Source organism: Hemicordylus capensis, chromosome 5 (genome assembly GCF_027244095.1).
Source record: "Hemicordylus capensis ecotype Gifberg chromosome 5, rHemCap1.1.pri, whole genome shotgun sequence".
NCBI classification, from domain to species: Eukaryota; Metazoa; Chordata; class Lepidosauria; order Squamata; family Cordylidae; genus Hemicordylus; species Hemicordylus capensis.
The window spans coordinates 65,967,872-65,991,105 of record NC_069661.1 but is presented as its reverse complement, the minus strand read 5'-3'; the positions used below and the strand labels follow the sequence as shown (position 1 = coordinate 65,991,105).

Sequence of the window (23,234 nt, the reverse complement as noted above, 5' to 3'; positions counted from 1 at the left end):
GGTACAATCAATCAGTGTGTCTCTACCCCAGATTCACTGTGAGGTTTTTCACACCCGGCTTTTAGTTCGCATATCCTCCGTAATGGAGGTGTACATCCACATATTGGCCAAATTTACCCTGAAGTCCCTGCGAGCTATCAGGGAGCACTTCACACACAATTCCAGTTTTTCATCCCACATTAGAGTGTCGCCTGATTTATATACAGGGTTAAAAAATCCACTTTTTGCGTCGGGTTTTGGGGGCAACTTCGAATTTGCAGTAAAGAAAAGTTGCAGTAAAGCCTCACAGAAAACCCACGGCAAGGCCTGCTGTCTGGAAAAGCTCCAAGTGTTTCTTCCTTGGATCCACCAGCTGCTTTTCACTACGTCTTGACATTGGCACCTCCATCTTGCCTTGCCTTGACTCTCGCTCTTGTTCCATTTGTCACTTACAGACCGGCCCTTTTCCCTCACCCGGTCTGCACAGCACTCTTGGCTGTGAGATTCTGATCTCCCCCCTGCCCCGGCTCCTGGACCTCTGCTTGGTCCCTGGACTCCCATTCCCATTTCTGCCTTCCTACCTTGCTTGGAGGAGAGAAGTCCCCCTGTAACAACCAAGCTACAAGGGTTTTATAGCACCCCACCAGAAAGATTGGGGTAGTAGTTAACCCCTGCTCCCAAACCTCTCACTCTCTCTTTTCATACCAAAGCCTCATTCTCTCACAGGTCTTGAATGAACTTAATTCGGAAACTCAAGCCAAATTGCCTCCTTGTGAGATGTAACATAATCCTGTTCATCTCTTAGTCTTGCTAGTTTTATTAGTAAATGTTGTTGCTCTTATTGTCTCTTCCTGTATCCAAGGGCACACCGAGGTAATTTAGGTGCCTGGACTACTGAGCTGCAAGGCCCCCTCAGTGCGAAACACCCCCCCAGCCCCCCCAAACCTCCTTTGGGGGGCCTGTCACCAAACCTCTGGGTTTTTAAAAAATAATTACTGTGACCGAGGGATGGCTGCATGGGCGGGGGAGTGGAGCAATCCTTCTCTTCTCTCTCCCCCCTCCCCCAGCAGCAGGAGCCAGAGAGGTGCTGGGCTCATCCATTTGGGCCAGCATCTTCTTCCAACTGTAAGGCACCCCTGCACAGTTAAGAGATTGCTGCAAGCCTGTGACATCATGGGTGACATCACAGGTGACATCACAGAAGAAGATGCTGACCTGAACGGACGGGCCTAGCATTGCTCTGGCACCTGCTGTTGCTAGGGGAGGGGAGAGGGGAGAAGGACTGCTCCACTCTCCCCCGCAGCCACCCCTCGGCTGCGGTAATGATTTTAAAAAAGTGGAGGTTTGGCGGGGTGGGTGTGGGGTAGCCTCTGGAGGCCCCCAGCCCCAGACATTTGGAGGCCCCCCCAGGCCTTGGAGGACTGGACAGGATCCCCAAGGTCCAGAGGTTAGAGCGCCTCTGCCTGTACCTCTAAAAAACCCCACCCTCAAATAAACCTTATTCTATTTTTGAATTTTAACCTCTCTGTTCAGTTCTTTCTGTGAGCGAAGCTTTGAACAAATTTATTCCGCAGTGGGACCACTCCTTTTAAACTAACTAATTCCCCACAACAAGCCTAAAATGTACTCAGGGGTTTCTGCCAATTCCCCTGGGAGCAGCTCCATTAACAGAAGTTCACATCATAAACTTTGTTACCAAGCAAGATTTCAGCCCTACTAATCAGTAGTTAAATAAAGAAATGTCAGATAACATCTTTTAATAAATATGCTTTTTGTTTTGTTTTGAAGTACATCTGACTGAGTGATTTCTGTGACAAACCCTTCTCATGTCTGCAAAGCCATGTTATCAGGGTAAAGAAACCAACAGAGTTACAGAGGCTTCATCATATAATTGGTGGCAGCGGAAATATAAGTACACTTATACAAGCCAAAGTAACATATAAGGTGAAAAACTGAAAATAAATGTTACACACATCCCTGACTCAGACCAAATGCCACTGAGACACATACAGACACATGGACACATACACATGCCTTCTTCCCTTCAGGAAGCAGGATCAAATGAGGTGGGACCTACAGAATTCATTAAGGACAAGTTGTTCTAGTAAGAACTAATCTGCCTACTTTCCTTTCACTACCCCTACAACTGGACTAAATTTGGTCCAAATTGCCTGAGCAGTTCACAAGTTAGCCCACTTGTGCCTCAAATGTTTTCATGTCTGCTATCTTGAATTGAGGTGTATAAAATCATCACAAACTATGCCACTGAGATGTCCCTGTGTATCACTCACTACAACTGTACCAATTTTGGTTCAAATTGGTTAGACAGCCCACACATTGGTTAGCCCACTTGCGCCTCAAATGTTCATGCATCTGCCATCTTAAATTGGGGTGGATTACACCATCACAAACTATGCTGTTGAGGTGTCCCTATGTGTTTCTACAACTGTACCCAATCTGGTTCATATTGGTCCAGGCATTGCCAAGTTCTTGTGGGGGACACACACACACATGGATGGAAACATACATGGACACACGCAAGGAATGCCGAGTGATCTCACAAGCTTACAGGAAAGGAAATTTTAAAAGGAAAAAAACATAATATAATGTCATTTAGAATTTCAGTACATGAACTATTTCTTATATATTACAGATGGTCAGTATTTTCTGCAATTATAAAATCTTCTGAAAGATAAATAACTATTCCAGTGGTTTTAGTGCTTTAAGTTTAACTGAAATAGAACTCCTGTTATCCCTCCTTTGGTACCCAAAGCTGCGAAGTGAATTTTCCACAAAGTCCCAATGTTACCCTAAGCAAATCAACTAATAATTACCAGAAGGAAACAATAAAGAGTACTGTGGCACCTTCAAGACATACACATATAAGTGGGATCCTCCCAAGCTATTGCAGGAGATCCTACTCACACAACAACTTTGGCACACAATAGCCATAGGAAATGGCTGCTGAATATATGCCTCTTTAGCAGGAGTTAACAGTTGTGATGGGAACGTGACCACAAGCAACACCCCCATCACAAGTTGTTTAGCCTTCCCTGACAAGCTCTTGCCACGTGACATAGCATGGGAGGGTCTACCTATCCATGTCAGGAGCCACAGCTGATATGGAGGAAGAAAAGGGATACTCACAACATAATTATGCCATTATGATGCTATTATATGCTACTGCGGGAGACCCTAGGACTAGTCATAGTGAGTGCCTCCTGTGTGTGTTAGAGACAAAGGAGTGGGACATGCCATTAGTTATGTTCTGTTTTTAATTGTATGGGATGGCCTATCAGTTGGACAGTATGATAAGAAAAAAAGTGGTGGTGATCAGGGTGTAGCTATAATTGAGTGTATGGGTTCAAAAAACCTGGGGCCTCCAGCTCATGAGGGGCCCCAGCTCCACCCCTCCCTATTTTCTTCATTATCTCCCTCACTCAAATGAGCCGCTGGGGAGAGGGGCAAACACGGGCTCCCTCTCCCCTAGCCACCCCCTTGCTGATGATGATGACTCTGTCACTGGCTTCAAACTAGTACAGGGGTTCCCAACCTGTAAATATAAATGCCCACCAATGAAATGTGGCTGGGGATGATGGGAGTTGTAGTTCAGCAACATCTGGAGATCCACAGGCTGGGAACCCCTAGACAAGTATCTACCATGTCAGAATCCACAGGGGGTTATTTTTTTATTGAGCAGTACAGGAGGTTCCCAACCCTAGATCCTTAAATGTAACTGGAATACAACTTCTCCATCACCAGCCACAATGGCCTGGCCCATGTGGATGGGGATGGTGGATGTTGTAGTGCTGGAGCAGTATATGGCAGCATTCATGCAAACATAGGTGTGAAGTAAGAGGGGATTCCACTTACAAACTAAGACTTGACTTGTGGCTGAAATGGAAGTCTGTAGACTCCTTGTTGGTGGCACATGCTGAGCACCATGCCTAAGAAAAACTGCAGCCTCTGACATGGCAAGTACATGTTCTCAAGGGCCCTTATTTGCCAATGAATTGACTCATAAGATTGAGCTGTGTGGCTAGCAGCTAAATATCCTCAGCAACATTTCTCAGCTGTAAACTGTCTCAGCCCTGAATATTTCCCTGTGTGATTAAATATCATTTTAGCCCCTTAGTAAAATATTATTAAAATCAACATCTGGTTATTACTATGCAGTATGATTTTTAACACTTCAGTTACTACATTTTCAGACATGGGACCAGGTGTTGCCCTCCAAATGCCTCTCATTAACAAAAAGAGACACAATTTGGCAGCGGACTAATTAATGAACCTCACACTTTATGAAGGCTGCCCTCAAACAATACCATGCCCTTCATGCTGGCAGAAGTGAAGATCCCATCCACCTTGTCAACATATGAGAACACTTAAGAGGGAAGAGGGAATTCCTTTAAAGCTTCTTTAGAAAGAATTATGAAGTCCATGCAAATGCAGGTGGAAGGACAAATTTCATGGAGCTGCAAAGCAAATTTCAACAGCAGTATTTCATGGAATCCATGAAATTTATGATTGGGCAGAAAATAAGGCTTACTCTAGGAAGAGAATCTAATTTAATAAACTCAGTCATTCAAACAGTCAACAAAACATTGGGGGGGGGGAATCAAAAGGCAATGAATTCCCCAAAGAACAGAAAGTTGGGATGGAATCTATCTCCTACCACTTCCTTCCTTACACAACGTGCCTCGTTGTTTAGCTGAGGAATTCAGTATTTGTCTGAGAAGACTTTAAACTTTGGGCTGTCATTCCCTTTCCTGCATGCACAGATTGCAGAACCCTGTATCAATTTAATTATAATTTGGAATCATGACCCTGTTGATTTTTGGTCTGAAATACTCTGGGGGGAATAAAAGCAGGGGCTGATAAGTCAGCCCAGTAACACTGCATGTTCACAAGTTGTGCAAATTACTCAAATTGTGCAAACACAAAAATTGCGCAAATGATGTCACACAAGAGTAAGTCCATTATTTCCAAGGGTTTGCTCTTGTGTGTCATGCACAATTTTTGTGTTTGTGCGATTTGTGTAACTTGCATACATGCAATATTACTGGGCTGATGTACCTTTGTGCAGTATGTCAGTTAGCATTATCTAGGGTTGGGAAAGACTCCTGCCAGAAACTGAAGAGAGCCGCTGGCAGTCAGTGTAGACAATACTGTGCTTGATGGACCAATGGTCTGACTCAGTATAAGGCAGCTTCCTATGATACATATGTTCTAAGTAATAGTTCAATATGTTTAGGGATCAAGAGGGTGGATTTTCATTGTTCAACTAATAGTCATGGTGCTTCCTGTTCATCACTGTAAACATAATGCAAGCATTTTCCCCCTCTAACAGATGTGAGTAATCAGTGGTACCTGGATCCATTATTATCCAGATTCTCAGGTTAAACTGCCATCAACACCATCTGCTATATAATTTGCTCTCCTTCATTTGGAGCTAGGCAGGCGGAGTGTGTTCCTGTTGGTTCTGCTGGACTTCTTAGCAGTTTTCAATACCATTGTCCATTGGTGTCCTTCTGGGTCACTTGGCTGGGATGGGTTTTTGATTATAGCGGCTAACACCCTTTACAGCTTGGGAGTGCTCCTGGACCCAGCTTTGCCCCAGGATGCCCAAGTAGCAGCTGTGGCTTGCCTCCTTGCTCCCCCTTTGGAGCTGCTCTTGGTCCCAGAGAACCTTTGCACAGCTTTGGCTAGTGAACCAGCACCATCTCTTCCTGGCTCAAGCAGAGCTGGTCAAGGTGATCCATGCCTTTGTCGCCTGATTACTGCAATGGACTCTTTGCAGTGGGCTGCCCCTGGACACCATCTGGAAACATCAGCTTGTACAAAATGGAGCTGCGAGCATCCTGAATTGAGTCAGGTGCTTAGAACATGCCACACAATGATGATTTCAGCTGCATTGGGTGGCAGTTTGTTCTGGGTGTGATTCAAACAACTGGCTATTACATTTAAAGCTCTGTACAGCTTGGGGCCAAGGACCATGTACTCTCATGGAAATCTGCCCTCCCTAGTAGACCTAGTAGACCTCTAGATCTGTAAACCTAGTAGACCTCTAGACCTAGTAGATCCCCTAGTAGACCTCTAGACCTAGTAGATCTGCCCTCCCTAGTGGACCTAGTAGACCTAGTAGTAGAAGTTCTCTTGGGCATCCCATTGCCTTCTGGACGCTAGTAACCAAAAAATTAAGCTCCATCCTCCAGATTCCTAAGAATACCAAGCTATTTATTACTCAGTATGTTTCATATGTAGATAACACTGATTTTTCTGGAATTGGACTGATGGTGACATAAGAGTGGGCCTTTTCAGTGACTAACCCTCTGGAACTCTCTGCCAGTAGAGCTATGATTAGCACCTACTCTGTTGGCTTTCAAGCACACTGAAAAATGTATGGTTTCTTCAAACTTTTCTGACCTGCCCCACAACCCCCACCCCACTTCCTCTGTTGTTCAGGACATTTTTTATTATTTATTTATTTATTTATTTAATCAATCAATCAATCAATCAATCAATCAATCAATCAAATTTATAACCCACCCTAACTTATGTCTCTGGGTGGCTAACAACAATTAAAACACATATAAAAGTTAAAACAATACGATAATTTAAAAACTGTAAAATTAAACAAACAATATTTATTTTTTAAAAACCTGAGAAAGCTTGGGCAAAAAAATGGGTTTTCAATTTAAAAAAAAAAAAATTGCCAGAGATGGGGAGGATCTGCAGGGAGCACATTCCACAATCTTGTGGCAGCAACCGAGAAGGCCCGTCTCTGTGTGACCACCAAACGAGTTGGCGGTAATGAGACGGACCTCCTCAGATGACCTCAATGAGCAGTGGGGTTTGTAGCGAAGAAGACACTCTCTTAAATACCCAGGACCTAAGCTGTTTAGGGCTTTATAACTAGCACTTTGTATTTTGCCCGGAAACCTATCGGCAGCCAGTGTAACTCCATCAGCAAAGGAGTAATGTGGTCTCTCTGAGATGACCCAGAGACCAGCCTGGCTGACGCATTCTGAACAAACTGAAGTTTCTGGACTACATACAAAGGCAGCCCAACGAAGAGTGCATTACAGAAGTCAAGTCTGGAGGTTAACAACAGATGTATCACTGTTTTCTGGATGTTAACAACATTTAGGGTACGTCTGGTGGCAACTCAGAACCGGGCCTTTTCTGTAGCTGCTCCTGGACTGTGGAATGCACTCCCAGTAGATATCTGCAGTTTAGGCTCACTGTCGGCCTTTAAGAGAGCCCTAAAAACCTATTTATTTGGCCTGGCCTTCCAAGGCTTATAAAGTGTTGTTGTTTTTTAAAGTATTTTAATTGGTTTTAAATAGTTTTAATCATTTTTGAATTGTTTTTATATTGTTTTAGCATTGTTTTAATTGTAGGTTTTATGTTTTTTAAAAAAGTTATTGTACACCACCCAGGGCCTCTGGATGGGGCGGTTTATAAATGTAATAAAGAAACAAACAAACAAATAAATAAAAAGTCCCAATCTATCCCTGGCTCCCAAACTTAAGTACACACATTTAATATGATCTGATACCCTAACAGGGACCCTGGTAAAGGAAATGTCATCCTTACAGACCACAGCCACTCCACCTCCCCGCCTACGTCCCCTCACCTGCTCCTCTACAGAATATCCTGGAGGGAGAAGCTGGGACCAAACTGGACCACTAGCTTCCCCCAACCAAGTCTCAGTAATACATACCCGGTTGGCGCTTTCATCCATAATCAAATCTAGAAGGAGCTCTGGCTTATTTTGGACTGACCTGGCATTGCAGAGGAGCAAGGTAAGGCTATGTGGGTTGCTGGCAATGCTCCACAAGGTCAAAGAGCTGGCAGGACAGCTGGAAGGGGAGACAGCTATTACATTGCTGACTATCCTTCCCCTGGAACAGCCTGCTGACCTGCCAACATTACTTCTTCTATTCCCCACCACCACCAGAATAGCTATCCCACAGTCAATGAAGGGCCCCCCACCGTCTCCCCATCTCCAGGCAAACCCAAACACATTACCCAATCTCAGTAACAAAGCTGGCACACTTACTGCTGTAACTCCTCCAGCCAAACTGAATAGATTGCAGCCCAACCCTCAGCCCTACATCAAAGGCCATCACCAATGGCCACCCCCCTTTAGCGGCCGGCCGTGCAATCGGCTATGCCGCCTGCCGCAGCCCTTCCCTTAAATAGCCTCTAGAGTCCTTCCTCTAATAAAGGAAGTAGGGCTGATGTGGTCAGTCAGTGCCTGTAGGTGGTAAACGTCGGCACTTGAGGGAAGCGAAGATCCCAATAAGGCAGCAGAACTGTGCTGGGCTAAGTTGGTCTGTCCAGCAAATGAAGGGTGGGGAAGGGCAGCACCAGGCTCCCAGCTGTCCAACAAAGGAGGCTTGATAGTAAGGTTTTATGCTTCCGTTGGCTGACTTTCTGTGCAATGGTATGTCAGCTTCATGATGTTGCATGCACTCAAGTTGCACAAATGCTGATGCACAAGAGTAGGCCCACTGGAAATAATGTCCTTACTCTTGTGTATCATTTGCACAATTTTTTGCATTTGCATAACTTCCATGCATGCAGTGTTGCACACTTTGTCAACCACGGAGTTGGTTCTTTGATTTGCATTTTAATTCTGCCTCTGTTTTACTGTAATTTTTAAGGCTCTTATTATTTAAAATAAAGATTTCTGAACTTTGTTGTTAGCCATCTTGAATTTCACTGGAAAACAGGCAAAATAGAATTCCTTAATAAATAAATGAGTAAACCAACCCAAGAGGAGAAAGACAAACAAAAGGAATTTATAACAGGGAAGATTCTGTTAATCCCTTAGGACCAATGCATCCTTGGTGGTGTTTTCTTGAAGGGTTTCTAGGTTTATTTAGTCCTGCACTATACCATTTGGAATATACTTTGATTTTAAAAGAGATTTAACAAGTAATCATGTTAGCATATGGCACGTTATTCTTACTAGAGTCTGTAAAAGGTCTTGGCACAGAAAAGGTGTGTGATAAAAGAACATTCCAAAGAAAAAGCTCCAAATTAACTATTTGACAAGGTCTCCCAAAGGTGTCATGGTAGATTGGGGAGGGAAGTGGGGGAGAGGTGACCTATAGAGTTGGCAAAAGCACAGATCATTTGTGAAAGCAGTCCTGGGCTGCCAAAAACCCAGAGAATTCTCTGAAGTATAATTTGCTAAACCAACTGAAAAAGAAGCAGTCATAAATAAGGGATGCAAGCAGATGTCTGTAGACTCCAGAGTTAACTCTAAGCCTATTAAAACGTTAAGCACTGCTTTCCTGATTGTCCAAGAGGCTTGAAATAGTGTGTTGCTAGACATTCCTGGGGATTTAAAGTCATTTATGTATGTATGTATGTTTGTTTGTTTGTATGTGTTTGTTTGTTTGTTTGTTTATTTAACAAACCGGCCCATCCAGAGGCACAACAACTTTTAAAAAGACAAAAACACACAATTCAAAACACAGTGCTAAAAACAATATAAGAACAATTCAAAAACAATTAAAACCATTTAAAACCAATTAAAATACTTTTTAAAAAACAACAACACTTTACAAACTGTGGAAGGCCAGGCCAAACAAGTAAGTTTTGGGGGCTCTCTTAAAGGTCGACAGCGAGCCTAAACTGCGGATATCTGCCGGGAGTGCATTCCATAGACCAGGAGCAGCTACAGAAAAGGCCCGGTTCCGAGTCGCCACTAGACGTACCGGTGGTAACTGGAGACGGACCTCTCCAGATGACCTCAACGAGTGATGGGGATCATACCGAAGAAGGTGCTCTGTAAGGTTATGGTGCTGAGCAGGGTCCTGCCTGAAGAAGTTCCCAATGTTGCCCAATACGCTTTCAAAACCCTAAAGCAATATGAGGTAATCAGCCCAGTGGAAAATCCAAGTCCCTCCAAAAGCAGGCTGAGGATCCGGCAGAGTTTCAGTGCTTTCAGAACTGGGTGCTGCTGTTTTCTTCTTCTTTGGATTTTCTTCTTCTCCTTGCTTGTATCCAGCCCCCAGTAGCTTTAATAACTGGGGTGCTGTGCTGATTTTTTTCCCCTTTTGGTGCCCCAAGCTGCACTTTCACTACTGCTGCGTGACTGGATTCATTTTTGTTTGTTTGTTTTTGCAGGTTGGTGTGTTCTGTCTGGTGCCCAGCCTCCCAGGCTCTCTCTGTTCCCCTTCTTTTCCAGAATTTTTGTTTTGTTTTAATGTTCTGGGTGGGTGGGAACTTGACTGGTGCCCACCTGCCTCCCCCCACACACCAAGTTGTTGAGTCCCAACATCTGCTCAGCCCAAGGGTGCCTCTGAGAACAACACCTGGCAGATTTCAGCCAAAGATGACAGAAGACTGAAGACACCGGATGTCAGAAGACGAAAGATCGAGCCCCCCCAGTCAGATTATAGAATATAGAATTCTTGAAATAGTGCCGAATTTGGGGAAAGGGGGATTAGGTTATAGTAGGACTGTAGGACAGGAAGGCGGGTTGGGTTAAGACCACAGTAATCCCCTGCCCTTTCCTTTCCCTCTGAATTACCCCATTGTTGTTTACTCCCTCCAAAAAACTGACCCCATAAAGCCTGCTTCTTTGTTTGGGGGGATTTAATGTTTCTAGTTTCTTTGTTTGCACTACAGTGCTATAGACAGCAATGTGTGTGGCACACACAGTATAAATGGACCACCCTAACCCTTTTAAAAATACCTGCCTTAAAGGAGCTTCTTCTATCTCCCCCATCAGAGTTAGGGCTGACTATCTCCCCCAATCAGAGTTACACCCAGAAGGGTGTAAGGCAGAGCCAGGAGAAGACTGACAGGCAGAGGGAGGGGTGATGCTGCTGGCCATGGTAGTTAGCAGCTAGAAGGGCCTACTCCCCAAGTCGTCCCCACTGATGAGGTTATGCGTAGTCTCTCCTTTCCGAAGGAGCCTGCTCCTGCAGTGCAGCCTCATGTGGCAGCTGAGGTAGAAGTAGGGAAGCGGTCCTCCCCATCAGGGAGGAAGCTGTTCCTGTGGATGCAGAGGAGGAGGTTTTGGCTGCTAGCTCAGCCAGATCACTCTCTTCATCAACCGCCCCAATCCCTGTTGGCAGGGGGAAACCCCAGAGGTTGCCCGCCAACCAGCATCCAGAGCAAGAGGGTGTTCTCCGTGGTTGGGTGTGTGGTGATGCCACATTATGCACACATGGATGCTGACTTGGTGGAGTGACTGATCTTCCTGAAGGCCAACCTCCCTGTTGGGCTATCCTGAGTTGGACGTGGAGTGGCCAGCCCCAAACCCAGATGTGTCACAGTCTGCCCATTGATGATGCTGCCACACTCAGACATGCACACATGCCATCACCATGGTCAATGATGAGATGATGGACTGGTGCCCTGACCAGTGTTCCCTCTAACAGGGATTCCCAGAATCTCTAAGCAAAAGCCATTTGAGCTGGGGGTTCTGGGAGTTGTAGTCAACAATACCTGGGAATCCCTTTTAGAGGGACCACTGGCCCTGACCCATGTGTCAGGCTGGGGCCCAACACAAATCTGTCCCAGCACCAATCTGAGGCCATGGTGTTATCCAGACACAGGCAAGCAGGGATGTATGCTGGAGAAGAAGAGAAGAAAGAAGAGTTCTTCTCAAAGAAAGAGTCTAGATTAAGCTTTGTTTATTGCCAGACCATTGGCCCTTGATTTTGTGGTTTCCTTTTATCAGCCCTGAGTATAATTTGCTGTGCTATTGCTGCTATAACTATCTGGTTTTGCTGGATCTCAGATTGATAAAGACAGAACTTTGTGTGCCTGCCTTCCTTGAGTTGTGGTTGGCTTTGTTTGTGAGCCAGTGTTGTGGAGGAAAATGGACAGCTGAGTGCTCTCTCTCTCTCTCTCTCTCTCTCTCTCTCTCTCTCTCTCTCTGATATTTTCTGAATGATTGCTTAGAGACGAGCTCCACTGGACTAACTTGTGCTTCACTCACTACTCTGTTCTGCTCTGTAATCTGCATTCTGCATTGCAAGGTGTGCTCAGTCAAAACACGGCAGAAGACTTTGCTGTAGTTGAGCTTATGGCTATGCTTGCTGCTAAGGGTGCTGCTCTGGCAGCTGTTGCAATGCTGGAAAGTAAGGACAAAGTCGTAATTGTGTGTGAGAGAGCAACTTGTGCCAATGCTGTTACTGAAGTGCAGGTGCTATGGCTGGCAGTGGATTCTTGGTCAGTGATTCTTTGGGGGGCATTCTGTGTTGGGAGGGACAGATTCATTTTACTGTGTGCTTCTAATCTGCAGTGTTTTGCAAGGCAGGAATGCAAACTGCAAACTGCAATGCAAAACTTGTCATGTACACTCTGCAAGTGGGTTATTGAATTTTTTTTTAACATTTCCCAAGGTTTGAGGAAAGATTAAAAAAAAAAAATTCCCCACTTGCCCAATTTTTTTAGTGGATTGGGAGTTCGTTAGTATCCATCATGTCTTACCACCAACCCACTTTGGTCTCCCTAGGACCTATCCATGGGAGACAATGTTTAAAGTTCCCCGTTGTTCCCTATGGCAAAATCATTCAAATCACCAAAATCTTTTTGAGGTGATTCATCAAACAGCTGGCAATGGCCACTGTTTTGAAGAATCGATCCAAGGATTTTGCAATTCGTTTCAAACTCAAAATGAACCACAAAATCTGATTCATACACACCCCTAGTAAATAGGTTTGACTACAGCCTTCTACTTGACCATTTACCTTGCTAATAAGTTTTTGAGCTCTGAGTTTTGCCTTGTTGTATGGATCAGGTCTAACAACAGAATACTATGAATTCTTCACTCATGCAACCATGCTTTCCCCAAACATAATGGTGTAAGACTATTCTTGGAATTTCTCCCTGGGAATTGACAATAAATAAAACTGACCTGGCTGTCCGCTGATGTAAGCTAGTAGTACAGATCTATTAAAGCAGAGACCATTGGTTTTAATGGATCGGTGCAATTTGCACCAATTGAGGAGTGGTTACATGCTTTGAGCCAGCTGTGCTCTGGGCTACACAACCCAAAAAAACCAGAGGAAAATATGTGATCATTAAAATGGTGTTGTTTTTCTAAATAGGTCTGCTTTCATTCTTTGGAAAGGTTGAAACAGTTCTATTTCCCCTGCTGATCATCACTTTCTGAATACGTTAAAATATTTTACACACACACACACACATATATACAAATTTCAAAGTTTCATGCATTGATTGCTCTTTAAAAGAGTTATAAACAGAATATCTTAGAAAGTCATATAGTGACTTCAAACCTTCTGATATACTTCAGAAACATTGCTATATAGTTCAATATATAGTCTGTAAATTATGTTGCCACTATTAAATTTGGTTATATCACCTCTTGTGGCTTTTACCCAGTGTTCAGAATGTATGGCCTTCTTGCCCTCAGTCAATTCTGCTCCCTGAGAATTCAGTTCAATTCTGCTTTATCTTCCAGGGGCATAGCAATGGTGGAGTGGACCCTGGGACAAGAAGTGAAAATGAGCCACTGCCACCCAGCCACCCTTGCCTTTTTATTCCACCCCACCCCCAGGAGTTTAGGAGACATACCCGCTGTCAACATTCATGTGCTTTTGTGTACAAACAGGAGCACATGGCTGAGGAATGATGTCATGGTGACCATATGGGGTGCCAATGTCATGGGAGCTGTCTGAAGGTCCTTACGTCACCAGAAATGGTCAGAGGAGGTCCTTACATCACAGAAAATGGTCAGAGGAGGGGTTTATATAATAGGAAATGGTTGAAACCAGGGGTATGCCCGCACCCTGGAAATCTGCCCCCCCAACCTTCCACCCCACCCTAGAATATGTCTGGGCATGTCCCAAAGGTGGGCGTGTGACCCTTCTATGAATACGCTAAATTACCCTATACCAATAGGAACAGGTTTCAGATATCTCAAAGGTCTGACTGCGCAGGCGGGATAATCGGATGGAGGCCATTTTGTATAACTTTATTGATCAAAATGGGGTCAAGTGATGAGCAAACCCCACCACCCTGGGCCAGTGAACAAGTCCCCATCACTTGCCAGCATAGCTAACAAATAAAGTCAAGGAAGCTTTAAAGGGGAAGAAGACTTCCTTCGGAAATTGGAAGGCCTGCCCAAATGAAGAGAACAGAAAGCAATACAAACTCTGGCAAAATAAATGCTAGGTGCAGGTGAATAGACTGCGGCTGTCTGAGCCATCTTGTTTTTGCAGACTCACTGTGTGGGTGATCATGGGGTCCCCCAAGAGATCATTGGCATACCACATTTGTGCAAATGTTGTGCGCACACTCAAGCATTGTTCCATTCAGTAGCACAACACTCCAGACTTACAATTAGCTTGAACAGTTTTGCACTCAGATACTCTGATGTCAGACAAGGGTGCAGTTTGATGAGTCTGCTTTAAAAACTAGCACCTCTTAGGGAACTGCGGTCCATTTGACTACAGAGATAGATGCCTTGTAAAACACTTAAGAACCTGGCAATAGAGCAAGTTGCCCAAGATGACTCTGGAAGTTCTTTTGGATGTTTTCAAATACATGATATGAAGCCCTTCATCGAGCCATGGTACAAAAGCTACAAACCCCAAGTGCAGATACAGGATATTCTATGCCTGAAGTTTTAAGGCAAGAATCGGAAGAGAAGAACGGGGCTAACTTCCAATTCAGATTATACATATTGAATTGGGTGTGTGGGTAGCTTCAGGCAGGGGATCACACATTTTTCTACCTAGGGCATGTTCTAGCTGAAGGACCAAGAAAGGCCTAATCACTAGCTCTCGAATACAGGTCAGCTAGAGTTATTATATGCCTTTTCTGACATCACATTCGCTGGAGAAAATAATGAATGGGTAACACAAAGGGCAAGAACATGAATCAATGCAGAGTTGTAACATATTGAATATGTGATATTCTATGTAGAGTGTCAGACACAGTAGTGTATGTACTTGAGAAGACACACTGCTCATGAGCTTTCATAACGATACACCTGATATTTTAAATGTTTGTTGTCCAAGACCATGGGTAGATTGTGTCTACATCTGAAAAAAAACCAAAAACACAGCAATATAATGAATCAGTCCTTCCAATGGGGTGCTAATTGCTCAATGTCAAGTGATATTTTCCATTAAAATAACCCAGTTATTTCCCCAAGGTGCAGATAGCTACCATTTAATCCTGGAAGGGAGAGCTGTGTGTAGCTTAGCAAACCTAAGAGTCACAGCACATCTCCCTAAAACTCTGCTTCCCAGAAAAGGAAGCTATAGAAGTTGCCCTGTGCAACTTCTCAAGTGGCAGTCTGCCTAACACATGGCTGTTTCTACAGAGAAACAATATGAAGGCTACTCAATACTACTCTGTGGCGAGTTCTCTCCTTTGCCCTAAAGAATTTGTCACTCCTTCAAACCAACATATTCATCATAAACATTTGTGGACTAGAATCCACTGCACCACATGCAGCTGATGAAGGGGAGTGCTAATCCACAAAAGCTCATGCTGAAACTAGGAAATAAAACATGGGCCAGGTCACATGGATTTTGACAGCTGGGATGTCTCCTAAACTACTACTCCCCCCCACCCTGCACATGTCATTTTTGCAGAAGAACTATAAGGGATTCTGCCTGGCATTCCTTCCCCTTCCCTCCAGGAGAGGATTCCTTTTGCTTGAAGCCAAAATGAGTCCTCTGGTCAGGAGCCAGAAGCATGCCAGTGAGTCGGGGAGGTGGGAGAGGGAGAGGGAGAGCAAAGAGCGAGCTATCACCCAGCCAGCGGGGGCCCTTCCCTCAGGGAACCAGTCCCCTACTAAATGAGCAAAGAGGCACCTTTTAAAATTATTCTGTTTACTGAGCGGGGGAAGACAACTGACTCTCTCTATCCCCAGCACTGCATCCCTCCAGTGGCTGTTGCTGGTGTCTGGTTTTTGTTTTTTAGATTGTGAGCCCTTTGGGGACAGGGAGCCACACTTGTTTGTTTGTTTGTTTGTACAGTGCTTTGGGAACTTTTGTTGAAAAGTGGTATATAAATATTTGTCGTATTCGTATTTACATAAGGACATAGGAAGCTGCCATATCTAGCTCAGTATTGTCTACACAGACTGGCAACGGCTTCTCCAAGGTTGCAGGCAGGAATCTCTCTCAGCCCTATCTTGGAGATGCCAGAGAGGGAACCTGAAACCTTCTGCTCTTCTCAGAGCAACTCTGTCCCCTGAGGGGAATATTCTCTGAGGGGAATATCCAACATGTAGTCTCCCATTCATATGTAACCAGGGCAGACCCTGCTTAGGTAAGGGGACAAGTCATATTTGCTACCACAAGACCAGCTCTCGTCCTGTCCCATCCTGTCCAATTATAGCTGAGCCCCTGCCATCTTCACTCTTAAGGTCTGGCTCTATTCAAATGGCATATTTGTATTATAAAGATGGCACAGTGAGAAATCTGGCCAGTTTGTAAGTGAACCTCCAGTGGCATCTAACTTGGAATTGTGTTAATTCTAAGCTGTCTGCATCTCAAACATGTTTAGATTTGTAAGTGCTTCCAGGACTAGAAAACGTTTCCAGCACTGTAAAACAACCATGTCTTTAACTTCACCTTCAACATTTGATATGGATATGCTAACAATTTTGTTTGTTTTCTTTCAGTTTCAGGAAGAATGGTAAAAGTAATCTTAACTTGAGTGGATCACTTCCTCTCCTTGAAAAACCCACAGAAATGTCTTTCTTTGCTATAGTACAATTTGTGTCGTGTATTCCTCAAGAACTTGTCTTTACTCATACAAAAATCTGCCTGGGTTTAGGAACATAGGAAACTGCCATATACTGAGTCAGACCATTGGTCTATCTAGCTCAGTATTGTCTTCACAGAAATGGCAGCGGCTCTCCAAGATTGCAGGCAGGAATCTCTCTCAGCCCTATCTTGCAGAAGCCACGGAGGGAAATTGAAACCTTCTGCTTTTCCCAGAGCGGCTTCATCCTCTTAGGGGAATATCTTGCAGTGCTCACACATCAAGTCTCCCATTCAGATGCAACCAGGGCAGACCCTGCTTAGCTATTGGGACAAGTCATGCTTGTTACCACAAGACCAGCTCTCCTCTCTTGGTTTTCCATATGTATGTTCCATGTGAGTCTTATTGTATGAAGATCCAAAGGGGGTGAAAATATTCCCTACCACACTTTTCCCTGAAGGTCCTGCACAGCAAGTAGACGAGCTCTGTGTTCACTTCATGGCCCAGCTCTAGCCTTTCTTTAAGGTGTCCCCCTTGTTCAAGGTTTATTTATTCTCCATTTTGTCAGGTCTGTTTTTCACAGTGCATCTAAGTATAGAGGTACTTATATGAATTGCACCTCCAACTAAACAGACTCGTTCTCTGGAGTGGCAGTCCACAAGGCAGATCACATAACAACTGCATGTGATTGTATCACTTCAGATTGCAGATGGGGGGTTGAAAGTTTGAAACAATCCCTAAAGAAACTTCTTGCAATTTAAAAACTAAGTGCCAAAGAGAAGGAGGCTATTCTCACGAGGGGAGAAAACCAGAGCCCAGCCAATGTGAGAAGCACCGGGCTTGCGGGTGAGCCTGGCAGTTCTCTGGCAGCTAGTCCACCAAAGAAGCCCTCCCCTTAAATGGGGTTAGTGAAGCAAGCACTCTGCTAACCCCATTTTCCCGATCGTGAGTCTCCACGGTGCGGCTCTGCACTACAGTGACTTGCAAGGAGACCCCTGCCGAGAGGGTAAAATGAGCCTCCAGGGGCCGAGCAACCCCTGATCCTTGCAGCCCCTACCGATTCCGTGATGGAGCCAGTAGTCGTGTGGGCGGCCAATCAGGCCACCCAGCAACGAGTGGCTGCTCATCTGCGGGGAGAGAGGACTAAGCCCACTCCCACCACATAACTCTCCCAGGCTCTACACATGGATCGTGTGTAGAGCCTCAAGGTCTTCTAGACTTCCGTTTTACAAACTAGTTGTCAATGTGCATGGATTGGTTTCCATGGAGAACATTCCAGCATGCAGCCATCCCCCCCACATCACACACCTGCAGCATGAAGTGGTACAGTCTAGGAAAAGTTTTATCACATGCCTTGATGTTTGTTTAGACTGGTCTGCCTGAGGTTAAGGCTCATGCTGGCTGTCTATGTAAGAGAAAGGCTTTCTGAATGGGAGGTGTTTGGGACAAATATTAGAATAATACTTGGGCCAGCATTATTATTAGAATAATAATATTAGAATAATGCTTGGGCCAGCCTTTATGGGGAAATAAATTAACAGTTTCTGCCTTAATTAAAACTAAGGCTGCAGTCCTAAGCAAACTTATTTATTATATTTTATACCACCTCAAACAACCAGTCTCTAGGCAATGAACAACAACAAAAATTAAACAACAATTAAAACATTCTATAAACAATTAAAATGATAGATTATACACCTCCCAATGCCTGGATAAAAAGATATTTTTTAAAGACCTTCTTAAAGAAGCCAAACCCCGCATCTCAGTAAGGAGTCTGTTCCAGAGCTCAGGAGTTGCTATTGTGAAGGCCCAATTCTGTGTAGCCATCAATGGAACTGGTGACAAATGGAAACGGATCTCAGAGGTAAGTCCATTGAATAAAGTGGGAGTTACTTGCAACATGAAGAGGCTCAGGCTGAAAATGTTTGAGGCATTGTCAACCAAGATAACAGAGAAAGAAGCAAGTGTCCATGAATAATCCAGATTTCTCAGAAACTGGAGGATATTCTGTAGTGTTCCTGAGTAACAGAGTTGCAAGCTGGAGATTTCTGTGTCGGAGCCAAAGCTTCTTTCTTCTCTCCTGAGAAAGAGAAAAAGGCAAATGGTCTTGTGTCTAGCATTATAAAACATCTGGTAAAGCTATCAAGAAGGAGACTGCTAAGCATACAATTTAACAGAGCTGCTGGGATCTTTTTATTACATTCATTTTCTCTCTCTTTCTCTCTCTCTCTCACACACACACAATCATAAAAAGGCTGGAGTTTACTCAATTTTGCTAATGCTTTTGGAATTTTATTAATCAACGTCTCAACATCAATAAAACAATCACACCTTTTAAAAACCAATGAAGAGGAAAGTTTCCAAATATTTCCAATCAAAATAAATAATTTTAAACATCATATTGCACCAAAAAAAATCCCTCTGGGAGACAAGTGTGAACTTTAAATTATCCTAATTAATGGTAGAGCTAAAGATCAAGGCCAAAAAATCTTAAGCCCTTTCTAAAGCTATTGAATAGAAAGCTGACATGCTGTAATGTCAATAAAAGAGCAACCCAGTTGAGCAGTGTCCCCCCCTCCCTGCTTTTTTTCTGTTCCAGGTGCAAATCTGTCTGAGGCTCCATTGACCAGATGCCTTAGCAGAGGCAGAGTTGGAATGCTATCCAGTAATCTACCAATCCTAAAATATGATGGAATCTGTCACACAGGGCACTTCAGGCTATCTGTTATTGTGAGTCACCCCAAGCAGTATTACTCTTGAGGGACGGGATATAAATATTTTAAATCAATCAATAATAATCTTAAACTGAGACAGGCCTACGGGCCATATTCCTTCACAGACCCTTCAGCCTGCAGTCAAGGCCTTCCTGATGGTTTCTTCCATCACTGGTGTATAAATGAAGGAAGTTAAATCACAAGCCAGGTCTGTGGTGGCTTCCCTCTCTTACGAACTCTCCCTCCAGAATTGTGCATCCAGCTAGCTCCCTTGACAAGTTTCCACAAGCTAGCCAAGACTTTGGATTTTAAAACAGCAATTGCACTGAGTGGTTTTTGCTCTCTGTTATTTAAAATGATGCTTGCTGTTTTAAATATTTGCAGTTATTATATTCTGACATTTTATTTTGGGTGTTTGTATCTGTTTTATCTGTAAGCTCTTCCTTAGCAGAGGAAGAAATATAAAAGTTATTGAATGAATTAAATAATAATAATTAAAGTAATTAAATGGAATTGAATACTGTCTGTTCTTATTGTCAACGTTGGTCCTGTAGTTACTTGCCAAACGTTATCCAGCCTATTACCTCTTTAACAGGGCATATGATACTTTTGCCCAAAATGTTACGCATGCAAAGCATGTATTCTACTGAGCAACTTCCACCAACACTGTAGCAGCTTACCTGAACTGTGTCCATATCCCCTGTCTAGACAGCAGCTTCTTGTGCTTCTGATGTGGAATTGTAGAACAGAACAAAGGCACAAAATGACCTGATGAAAGGTAGGTCGCACCTATCTCTTATTCTACCCACTTCTAAGAGTATGGCAATCAGCAGTTTAGATGCCATAGCCTGAGAGAGAGAGTGTGTGTGTGTTTTCATGCGCACCTCATGAACAGGCACGGAACTGTGCCAGTATGAAGCAGGAATGCATGGACTGGAAAGGAAGCACTGAAACAGCACATCTGATATTTCAAGTTATAGAATCTGGACCTCCTGAGCCTGACACTAGTTTTGACAATTGGAATAAGCATTTTTACTGCCAAAGTTTAGCAGAATGGATATTTACCCAGAATTCCTTAGATGTTGCATAGCTCAATCTTTGCTGTTGCTTTTTCCTTGCAAAATATTTTTAGGAGCTGTGAAAATGCATCATCTGTTTTCTACTTTGTTAGTGTTCATCACTTAGAACATATTTTTCTCTTTCCTTCTTTGGTGGCCACCAGGCCTAGAAAGCTATCAACAAAGACTAGGGCCAAAATCAACGAATACAGAAGAAAAACCAACAAAGAATCTTGTTGCCCATTAAAGACGAACACGTTTATTTCAGCATGAACTTTCATGGTCAGGTAATTAGACAAAGTCAGTGTCTTCGTCTAATTCTCAAATTTTCTCAACTCTGAACTTAATCAATCACTGCCCTTATTTTTCCCCTGATTTGCCTTTGGGAGGAAGGACAACATTTTTAAAATGTTGCTGGTGGGCATTGCTGGAGGTATCTTTAGGGCTCAGTCTTCCCTAGGGTCTCTAGAAGTTCAGCCTCTGAATAAGGAATGGATGCATCTTGTCTCTAGCACATTGCCATGCACATGCATTGACATTTTATTTTTTACATTTTACATGACATGAACATTAAGGCACCACACAGTGCACATCCTGTCATTTCACATGCTGATGGCCGCTTCACGCTTGATAACTTGTGGTCAATGACTTTTTCTAGCACATCTTTAGCCTAAAGAACAAACACCTACTTGGCATTTAAAACAAGTTATTGGAGTAAATGAGTGCCTGCTTGTGTGCTTTAGTCAGCCTTTAGCAATATGCAAGGGCACACTTAGAAGTCATGCTTCATATGAGAATCAGGTTGTAATAAATGTGTCCCATTTTCTTCTATGAAATGTTGACAGGTATAGATACAAAGAAGCAGAGATAATCCCTAAATGCATCTTTAAAATATATCCATTTTAATATCACTCTATTGTTCATTAGTAGTAGTCAGAATCATAGAATTGTAGAATTGGAAAAGACCTGGCAGGTCTTCTCGCCAACTGCCTGCTCTGTACAGAAATAAATAATGCAGGATGGCTTCTCTGATCAAACTCCTTATGTCCTAGTGAATGTCACTGGACCTCGATGCTGGCATTTGTTTCTATTCTGGACAAGGCAAGAGCTCCTCCTGTAAAGTTTCTATTGATCTATAAAGCAGAAACATCTGTTGGAAATGCTGCCACAGGCTGCTTGCCAGCAGGAGGGATGCTTATGGTTAACAAGCCCTTGTTCCTACACTGTACATGTCGCAGCAGTAAATGCAAAGCGTTAAAAGAGTGTGCGCAGATTCAAAGCAATTTTTTTGTGGAAATTAAAGCAAAAAGGATATAAAGGGGGGGAAAGAGACAGTTGAAATTCAGCACTGCAATACATTTCTATCCAAGGAACAAAAACATTAGTGAGGCGCTTCACACAATCGGTGTTAAGCGCCGGAGGGGGTTCTGCAGGCTAAGCCCACTCTCTCCACAGATGAGTAGTCACTTGTAGCTGGGCAGCTGTTTTGGCCGCCCACATGACTCAGAGCTAGCCATCACAGAGCCGTCATCACTAGTTGTCACATACTAGCTGTCATCGAGCTGACAGGGATGGCGGGGATTGGGGGCCATGTGGCCCCCGGATGTTCCAAGATGCCCTGTATGAGCACAAAGGGCATCCTGGAGAGACCTCTGAACCTGGGAGGCTGTTTTCAGCCTCCTGGCGGAGGTCTCCTCGTGTATCGCCATGGGTCAGAGCTGCACCGTGGCGGCACATGATCAGAAAACCTGGGTTAGCAGAGCTCTCGTTCAGCTAACCTGGGCTAAGGGGAGGGCTACTTTGGCGGGCTAGCTACCAGAGAACCATCAGGCTTGCCCGCTGGTTCTCATGATGGGGGGAAACGGACTGGGCTTCTTTAGTTTTAGTTTTTCCCCATCGTGAAAATAGCCTCAGTAAGTAGTTTAAAAGCACCTATTTGACTTGGTTTCATCCAGTCCTTAAGATTCTTCTGAGCCTGGTTCACACAATTGTTAGAATCTAGGTTTAATGTGAATCCATGCCAAAGTGGTTTATGGCCCAAGATGAATCTGAGATTCCCACCTTGGCATTGGTTCACACAATCATGCTCATGACGGCAACCCACATTAAACCTAGATTCAAATGATTGGGTGAACTGCTCTGTTATAAAATTCAAATTTCACAGTACTCTGAATAAAAACAAGGATAACTGAGGATTCATTATTAGGGCTATGCCAAAAGTTCTTTATAGAATTTTCCAGCTCAAAATGGGGGACTTGGGGAAGAGTGGATTTGGGCAAAATGTCCCAACTATTTGTAATTTGTAGTTGCAACAGAGCATTATGAAAATGTGCCTTTTACCATGTTAAGTGTTGCGTATCATACGAGAGAGAGAGAGAGAGAGAGAGAGAGAGAGAGAGAGAGAGAGAGAGAGAGAGAGAGATGCAATTGGATGGTGTCAATGGAGGAAATAGCCCCTTCTTGGCTTTCTTTTTTATGTGGTAATGGTTAGACATTTCTTCAATGGGCAGTAATGTTGGAAGACCATTCTCATTAAGAAAAGTGGACACACACACACGGCACAACATGCTTGGACAACTTCAGGTAGATTGTTTTTGGGAAACTGATGTCTGCACAATCTGTCTGGGTGCCTTGTATGCTCCTCCAAGCTCAGTGTGTATACTTGTAAATACCAAATATCACAGAAACATGCTGAGGCTGGGTGCCTTGTATGCTCCTCCAAGCTCAGTGTGTATACTTGTAAATACCAAATATCACAGAA

The 23,234-nt window shown here is 43.8% G+C and overlaps 1 long non-coding RNA gene and 1 other non-coding gene across 2 annotated transcripts in view; one reads left to right on the top strand and one right to left on the bottom strand.

Annotated features, from left to right (window-relative positions):
- Positions 1-19,429, top strand: part of LOC128327908 (uncharacterized) — a 65,290-nt gene extending 45,861 nt beyond the window's left edge. The window contains exon 3 of the long non-coding RNA XR_008308871.1: positions 19,301-19,429. This is a non-coding gene — a long non-coding RNA (uncharacterized LOC128327908). The remainder of the gene's footprint in view (positions 1-19,300) is intronic.
- On the bottom strand, positions 14,719-14,848 carry LOC128328603 (small nucleolar RNA SNORA13). Its single transcript, XR_008309328.1, has one exon. It is a non-coding gene; the product is annotated as a small nucleolar RNA SNORA13 (small nucleolar RNA).
- Positions 19,430-23,234: the final 3,805 nt, after the last annotated feature.